General features: G+C 37.9%; 1 protein-coding gene across 16 annotated transcripts in view; it reads left to right on the top strand.

Annotated features, from left to right (window-relative positions):
- The window catches only part of DLGAP1 (DLG associated protein 1), an 822,162-nt gene that overhangs the window by 495,229 nt on the left and 318,542 nt on the right, over nucleotides 1-8,391 (top strand). The window contains exon 1 of one of the 16 annotated variants that reach the window (XM_023523039.1): nucleotides 4,490-4,534. The exons of the other annotated variants lie outside the window; for them this stretch is intronic. The gene's annotated coding sequence lies outside the window, so the exon portion shown is untranslated. Of the gene's footprint in view, nucleotides 1-4,489; nucleotides 4,535-8,391 lie in introns of those variants that run through there. 16 annotated transcript variants of the gene reach the window in all.

Raw genomic sequence — 8,391 nt, 5'->3', positions numbered from 1 at the left:
AGTGACAAAGACAAACTTTGTCATTGATAGTGGTGTATAGTGTAAGATCTGGCATCCAACTGTCTGGGTTAAATCTAATCAAATTATTTAACCTCTCTGTGACTCATTTTCTTTCTCTGGGAAATAAAGATAATGAGTGTACCTACGTCATAGGGAAGCTATGACAATTAAGTAGAATAATACATATAAAGTGCCTAGATCAGGGTCTGGCTCAAAGACATATCTATTCGCCTAATGTTTGCTGAAATATACTAATGGGTATAAACTTTATTAAACTGCCTCTTTAATAAATAAGTTAACGTTTTTTTAAATCTTCAACACTGCCGAGTCAGTAAAAAGTTTATAAAAGGCTACTTTGGAAGCCATTTTATATGTCATCACTTGACAGATTATATGATACAATTGTCACCATTTTGTACATTATATATTGGTTTACTGTCTGTCTCCCCACACAAGAATGTATTTTCCATTAAGACATCGACTTTTTGAACTGTGCTAACTACTGAGTCTCTGGCCCTCTAGAACTGTAACCTATTACTTTGTAGATGCTAAATAAATATTTGTTGGGGAAAAGGAGTATACGAATGTTATTCCTTTATAGATAACTGAAAAGTGATTGTCTACATTGGCTCACTTCTATATCCAGGCTAAAGACGTTATCCACATATTACATAAAGGTCTAGGTGGTAGGGAGAAAGGGCCGTGTCAGAGTAGCTGTGGCCTTGGACTTAGCAGCATTCACAGGGCGATATCTTTAACTTATACAAATTGTTGAATTATGACAAGATTTCAGGGTCACTTATCTATCTGTACCTGAGGATGTACATTTCCAGAGAGCAGTTTGCTAGTTAGCTTATTAAACGTTTTAAATGTTTAAACTGGATGGGTCTTCTTGTCAAAAGAGGCAATATGATGAACTATGATAGTACTATCTATTTTTTTTTAATTTTTCCTTTTAGCAGCTAAACTCTTCTTCAGAGGAAAATCCAAAAGCTGTGGAGATCCACTGATTGCAGGATAGTCCTTGCTGTGTTGCCTCCAGTATTCTAAAGTTTCTTGAAGCTATTGATGGGGCAGGAAGAGCATGTGCTTTAAGTCTTACAGACCTGGGTTCCAATCCCATCTTAGCTGCTTACTAGTTGCAATTTGGGGGCAAGTTATTTAACTTCTGTGAACTTGTGAACCTATGGAAAAGAGAGGAATCATGCCAAGCCTACAAGGGTTCTAAGGAATGTATATTGAGTTCCTGGCACATAATAGGCCTGTAACAAAGCAAAGGTTGTGTTTCACTGGATTCAAAAATACCAGTGAGATAATTCAGTAGCTTATTGAGGACCTCGTAGCCCACTACAGAAAGAGATAAAGTCTTCCCTCGTGACATCAATTCATAAGTGGCCAGGTTCTAACAAAAAGTCCCCCTGTCTTCAGAGATGTGTACAGAGAGAATTTAACATAGCATTTTCTAAAGCAGTTTCTTCATTCATTGCCATTGTAGTCCAAGGGCCCCTAATTGCTGAGGGGGCTGCAAGAGGGTGAACGAGCTGCAGGACAGAGGCAGCCTGTGTGCCGTGGAGGGATAATGGCAAAGCAGGCCTTTGTCAGCGATCTTCACTAGGCACTACCCAAATGCTTACTGATTAGCATTCACTCAAGACACGGTACTCTCAGTGCAAAGATACTCAGTTTATTGATAATTTACCACATTTTTACGTGAAAATTTATGTTTCCCAGGCGGGGGTTTTTTCTTTCTTTTTTTTATTCGGCTAACATTTATTGGGTATGTACTGTTTGTCAGGGACTTTCCAAGGAAATGGTGATATGAAAGTGAGTGACACCCTCTATGCCCTCAGAGTCTACTGAGAGATGATTATAAGGAAATAAATTACAGCAAAAATTTCCAGTGCCTGGTGGAGGTACAAATAATTTGCCATGTGAAAACACATGAGGTGGTTGTTAATTTTGTCTACTGGATTCAACAAAGTCTTCACCAAATAGTCACAATGGAGTCTGGGCTTTGAAGGGAAAATATGAGTTTAGCCTAGGGAAGGAAAGGGAGATGTGTATTCCAGGAAGAATCACAGATATAAGAAATAAAGAGTCTAGTTCACAAGTTTGCAAATAGTTGTTACTGGACCAGCATCAATATCGCCATGGAATCTGTTGGAAATGCAGACCCTTGGGAACCACTCCAGGAACTGAGGACAGAGTCCAGCATCATGTGTCTTAACAAGCCTTCCAGTTACTTCTCATGCATACTCAGGATTGAGAACCATTGTTACAATCAATTGATAGTATCAAAAGAAAGAAAAAATATACTAAGAAAGTATTTGTATTTTACATAATACAGAGATATCTGGATAGATATAGATTTGCCACCCCCACTCCAATTTTTCACACAAACACTTGGTTTACAAGATTATATAGACCATGAAAAGGAATGAAGTATACAGCCAAAAGAAAAGACAATGAAAGAATAAAAGTATAAAAGTAATAAAACCACTATTATTTTGTCATAAATTTCCCAATAAACTTCATGTTATTCAAAGCAAAAGTGGAAGCATAATCACCTTCAAGAATTACAGTACCTGCAAGATTAAATGGCAGTTGTTAAACATACAGTCTTGCTAACACTAAGACCTGAAAGGGATTTCCCCTATGGCATCTCCTTTAAGAGACATTCAAGGTAGATGACATACAGAAGTAAAAAACATGTGAGTATAAATACCTGTATAATTCCTTTCCATAGGCCAATGAAATCAGATTTGCAGCTCTCAGATAATCTGACTCCTATCTAGATGGTATCATCCAAGAGGAAAGCAGAGGTAGAAATGGAAGCATTAAAAAAGCCAAAAGAAAGATGAAATGTTAAGACTTGAACAAAATCTAGAGAAGGCATTGTACATCATTCTGAGAACCTCATCTTTGAAGAATGTGCTGTCCGATTCTCTCTACACCTCCTAAATCGAGATGTCTTACACCCCTTAACTTCTGCACCTTCTAGATTTATTTTGTTGTTGTTGTTGTTGTTGTTATTTGTTTGTTTTAGGTGAGGCAATCCTAGGTTGACCTCACAGATTGCCAGGACCTTGTCAGCCTACAATCCCTTATTTTTTATTTTTTACGCCTATATCACCTGGTTTTCCTACGTGGTCTCCCATCCAAGTACTAACCAGGCCCGACCCTGCTTAGCTTCCGAGATAGATTTGTTTTTTTCAAAGGCTTTTTCTAGGTGCATTATATATACAACATGTATCATATAATCTAGTGCTCGATCATATTCTAACTTGTATTATTCTCTGACTGTTTCATGTTTACGTGGTTATTTTCTCAACTAGTTTGTAAATTAAGTAAAGCCTCTCATTTCTATGTTTCCTTTAGCATAGGGGATATTTTAAGAGGAGGCTATATTTGTATCTCCTCTTGAGGGAGGAATAAGAATTTTCTCAGTGAACGAAAGTCAGTATTTGAAAGATCAGAAAACACAAGGGCATTGGAGAGCATAGCATACAGGGAAGAATGCAGAGTCTAGCATTGCTGGTGTAAAAAGTGGAGTGATGGGAGCTAAGGTTGTCTTGTAGATGGGGGCCAGATCATAAAGATCTCTGCTTTGAGTCATATTCAAATGTTTAGATTATATCATAAATGTGTAGTGAGTCTGGGGAGAATTTAAAGGTAAAAAATGGCACAATCAGATAACAGAGATCATACTACAAACCATACTATTAGTATTATGGAAAATACTGCAGAGGGCGTGTGTGTGAGAGAGACGAGGAGAGAGAGAGAGAGAAAGAGAGAGAGAGAGAGAGAGAGTTAGAGGGGATAGTGGTTAAGAGTATGCCAGGCTCAAAATTTACTAACTGTATGATCTCAGGTAAGTTATTTAATCTTTAATAGTCTGTTTTTTAGCCAGAGAATAGTCCCTAGCATATATTGTTTGAGGATGAAATGAGATAATGCATTTAAAGTAGTCAACATGTGTCTGGTATATACATGCTCAAAAATGCTTGTAATTATTATAGTTCCTACAGGCAGAAGGACCATTCCTTTTTTATTCACTTAGTATTTATTGGTTACTGCCTTTGTTTTTCTAACCAAGTCCAAATGAGAAATAATGAGTAGAGCCAAGAGCTTGCAATAGCTTGAACAGAAGCAGGAGAACCCACGATGCTATTTCTAATCAGCTTTGGGAGTGGAGCTGACAGTGAACACTGGGAATTTGTCATGGCACCAGTCTTATCCCCAGTGACACCTGATAGCCCCCATGTGAAAGGATAGAAGGAGATGGCATCTGTCTTTGATTTTTACATTGTTCAGAATAGATGAGACAGAAGGATCACAAAATAGGAAGCTGAGGGTGATAACAAAGAATGTTTGTGCTGTGTCTCCTACGCTTATAAGTGAGACCCAAGGGGCTGAAGGAAGTGGAGAAGAGGGAAGAGTTGAGGAGCCAGAGAACAGAAGAAATGATCATGAATGCTATCCAAGAGCAGTGGAAGCCAAGAAAACTTGAGCAATTTAAAGTTGAAGATGAATAGTAAGAATCCTTAATTCTTTTTATAGTGCCCAGTGCATGCAAGCAATAGTTATGCAATAAATAAACGTTAAATTAAATTCATATGTATTAATTTGATTTGAATTTATGTCCAGTATATTTAGAGAATATATTGACTACTATCTTACAGGGAAACATCCTTGCCTGTCAAAACTAAATGCTTTTTAATCTAGGGACAATGAATGTCATCACATTTTCTTCTCTACCACAGCACAAGTGTTTTCAAAGAGTTTTGTAGAGAAGGATGTGTTTAAAATGTAAGATTGGATGTAGAAATCAAGAGGAGAATAAAAGGCTGGTTCCAAAATGTAAAAAAAAAAAATCTATAAAGGAGTCTAATTGCTAGATAGGTGAACAGTAAGAATAGGACACTTTAAAAAGTATGTCAAGATGGAAGAAAAGGAAGGAGTGGTGTTTGAGGAATTGCAAGTCTAATTCTCATCAACAGCAGCCACTGCTAGAACCAAGTAAGGCTGAACTGACCTGTGGAAAAATACTCCACAGGGCACTGAAATAGCTAGCTGCAGATAATGTCCTTCTCCTCACTCCCTGTGTGCTATCTGATCACCTCTCTCTCATGCATGTAAGCACCGATGATAGTTTTGATAGAGTGAATGTTAAATTAAAGTGTGACTAGTTTTTTGGAGTCAATAAATACTTAATCTGGTAAAAGACAATTCTGATGGGGCTGCTCCTGAGACTAACTCACATTTGGCTCCTCTGGGACAATGAGCACTTAGATGGTGGTTCTGTTATGCTTGCAGTTGCCCCAGCTGGGCATGGGGTTCCCTTTATTTGGATGGGTATGTTTTTTGGGCCCACCATGATTCTGCCACAGATGACCACAGGGTCTCAGCTACTCTGGGCAGGGAGCTGGGCCTGACTAGACCTAAAAGATTCTTGAACAACTTCTCTCTTTCTTTCCATGGGGCTACGTGGCACCTGGACCTGCTTCTCCCTGTGTGTTTACTGCTCTCTCTCTTCACGCATACTCTGCTAGGCTCTTGTTACTGCTGCCCCATAGTTTCAAATAGCTCTGGCTTCTTATGGTGCCAACACTGACCCTTCCTGTACTTGACCTCGCAGATAAGTGCACCAGGGTTCAGCAACTCTAGGAAATTTTTTATTTAAATTTCTGGGAACCAGTATCTGATTAACTCAGCTAAGCCTCTGCATGGATGCTCCTGAGTTAGGTCTTCAAATCCAGGTCAATAAGCTCAGAGGATATGATGATCACCTTCAATGTTCTTGTGGGTAGGGAAAAAATTTCCCAAAAGCAGGTGTCAGGTAAACAACTACCACAAAAGGGGCTCACTATAGCACTCAGTAAAGTAGATTTGTACAGCAAATTTGGTAAGAAAAACAACAGCTTTTAAAAGAAGGGAATTTATGAGAGAAAACTTTTGCTTCAGTTAAAAAAACAAAAACAAAAGAAAACAAAAAAACTATAGTCTGATTGTGAAGCAAGTTGTCCAGAATGTGCCAGAACATGTTCATAAGACTATTCAGCTAGTTATGAGAGATGTAGATAAAAAATAACTCAGTTTTCATCAAAGGCTATTTTTACTGCTTCTTTTCAAGTTGTATTATTGTATTATCCTGATTGTCATTGTGCTTGCATTTTTCCATATTCCATCATGGCTGTCTTTATATCCCATTAATGATATTATTCTAGCCTCATTCCTATTTCTCCTAGATTAGTCAATGGCTTGCATGCATGTTTTCTATAACTTTTTTTTTATTAGACTGATGTTTTTCACTCTTCTCTATGAAAATTATGCAAATGTCTCTTTTATACCCATAAGTAAGGGTGTCCCCTTGCCCACAGTTCCCCTTCAATAGCTGTTAGCCATGGCCAGTCAAGACAAGCACATTCTCTTAGCAACTTCCAGGGGAATGGATCTGAACGTGTAGCTGAGATAATCAGACCCTCTCCTAGAAATCCGAACAGGATTAATACTACGGGAAGAGCATATCCAAGGTCACATAGAGTCAGCACAGTCACCTGCCCATGTGTGTCAAACCAAAATAATATAATGAGGTTTTAGAATGTATTGCCTTGATTATCTCTACATAAAAATTCTTCCTAAGTCCGATGATATTTCACTCAACCAGCAATAGGTTCATACCAGTATTAATGATGATGACACTGTTTCTCAAGGCACACCATCCTCCATCTTTTTAGACTCAAAAACAGAAATAAAACTTTTTTAAAGCTTTGTTTGAAGACAAAGGCAATTGTAATTGTGCCACCTACTGTGACCAGATTGAAGGAGGTTTCGGTTGTTGTTCTGTTTTGTTTTTTGTACAATACCACCTTGGAAAGGGAAATGCTTCAAAAGGGCTTATTTATTGGAGCAGGTATTTACAAACAAAATCAAACTGCAGATAATTAGGACAGCAATTAATGTTAATGAAAAGCCAGAATACATTATGTATATATAAAATGGCTTAGCATTGTATCTTGAGTAATAAAACTGATGTATTTCAGACTGTGCTATTCAAAGGTGTTCTAATGGTATTTGTATAATTTTAAGTATACAGTACATGAAATCTTCAATAGGGAAGCTTTAAAAAGTAAAAGAAAATGGCATTTAGCTATCTTTTGCAGCTAAAATTCAGAAGATCAGAAATATCTGAAAAGTGGGCCTTTCGCCAGTGTTAACTCACACTCTCACCCCTGTTAAGTTTTCTGTTTACTTTTACGATAAAGTGGAATAGCTTTGTTTTTTAGTAAAGTATTAATGAGAACCATTTCCTTATTTAAAATTTTTAAATTTAAAATCATAAGTTGTATATTCATATAGTTCTTCATTCTCAACCTCCATGGAATTGGGATTTATTATTAATAGAGGAAAAATTGCTGGTAAAAAATCTACATCCATATGACATAGAATTTTGTTCTGTCTAGTGCCATGTGTGTTTAAACTGTGGAAGAAACACACATGTGTAAGCAAGGATGCCTGAAATGGGGGGAGGGGGCGGGGCATGGCCCCGGATGGCCAGGACATTCTCATACTTTTATAGGAGTCCTCCTCCCTCTCTTTTGGTCTACACTCATGAACTGCCCAAATATGAAATAATTGCTTCATTTAGATCTTCTTCCCTCTCCTCACTCCTAAACCTAGTCTCTAGCTACAAGCAGAGAAATATTTAGTACAAGTATGACTGTGTCACTATCTTGCTTAAATTGCTCTCATGGAGCACCACCACCTGCAAGGTAAAGTTGTATTTACTAAGATAGCTTACAATCTTCAGGATTTGGACCTGACTACCCATTTTGCTTAGGATTAGGTTCAGATTAAGCATTCAGAAAACAAAATAACAGTAGCATAGACTAAGATAAAGGTCTGTTTCTTCCCACATAAATAAGATGCAGAGGGACACATCCAGGGATGAAATGGTCCTCCGTTGTGGCCAGGTCCTTTTATCTTGTGCTGTTTTCATCCTCTAACTGTAACTTCCAGCTCCTGTACAAGATCACTGCTCAGCCAGCCCTCAGGTCTGCAGTCCAGCCAGAGAAGGGCTAAAAAAGGGTATAACCTTCATTTTAGAGACATTTTCCAGAAATCACACACGCCATTTCCAATTATATTCCATTATCCAGAATTAGTCACCTATGCACGTCTAGGGAGACTGGAAAACAGTCATTGTTCTGGGACCACTTTATACTCTTCAGTAAGGGAATCTTTTCTTTCTCTTTAGTTGACTATTATAATTTAACCATAGGCAGGATGCATGAAAGGAAGCCATAAAGGCCACTTGACCCTGAAAATATTTGCAGAGAGTTCTTCTTCCTGATGTTTCCCCAAACCAGAGCACAGTGCTCTCTGTTCTCC

The sequence above is a fragment of the Pteropus vampyrus genome, unplaced genomic scaffold (assembly GCF_000151845.1).
Source record: "Pteropus vampyrus isolate Shadow unplaced genomic scaffold, Pvam_2.0 Scaffold373, whole genome shotgun sequence".
Taxonomy (NCBI): domain Eukaryota; kingdom Metazoa; phylum Chordata; class Mammalia; order Chiroptera; family Pteropodidae; genus Pteropus; species Pteropus vampyrus.
This window is presented reverse-complemented; position numbering and strand designations above follow the sequence as displayed.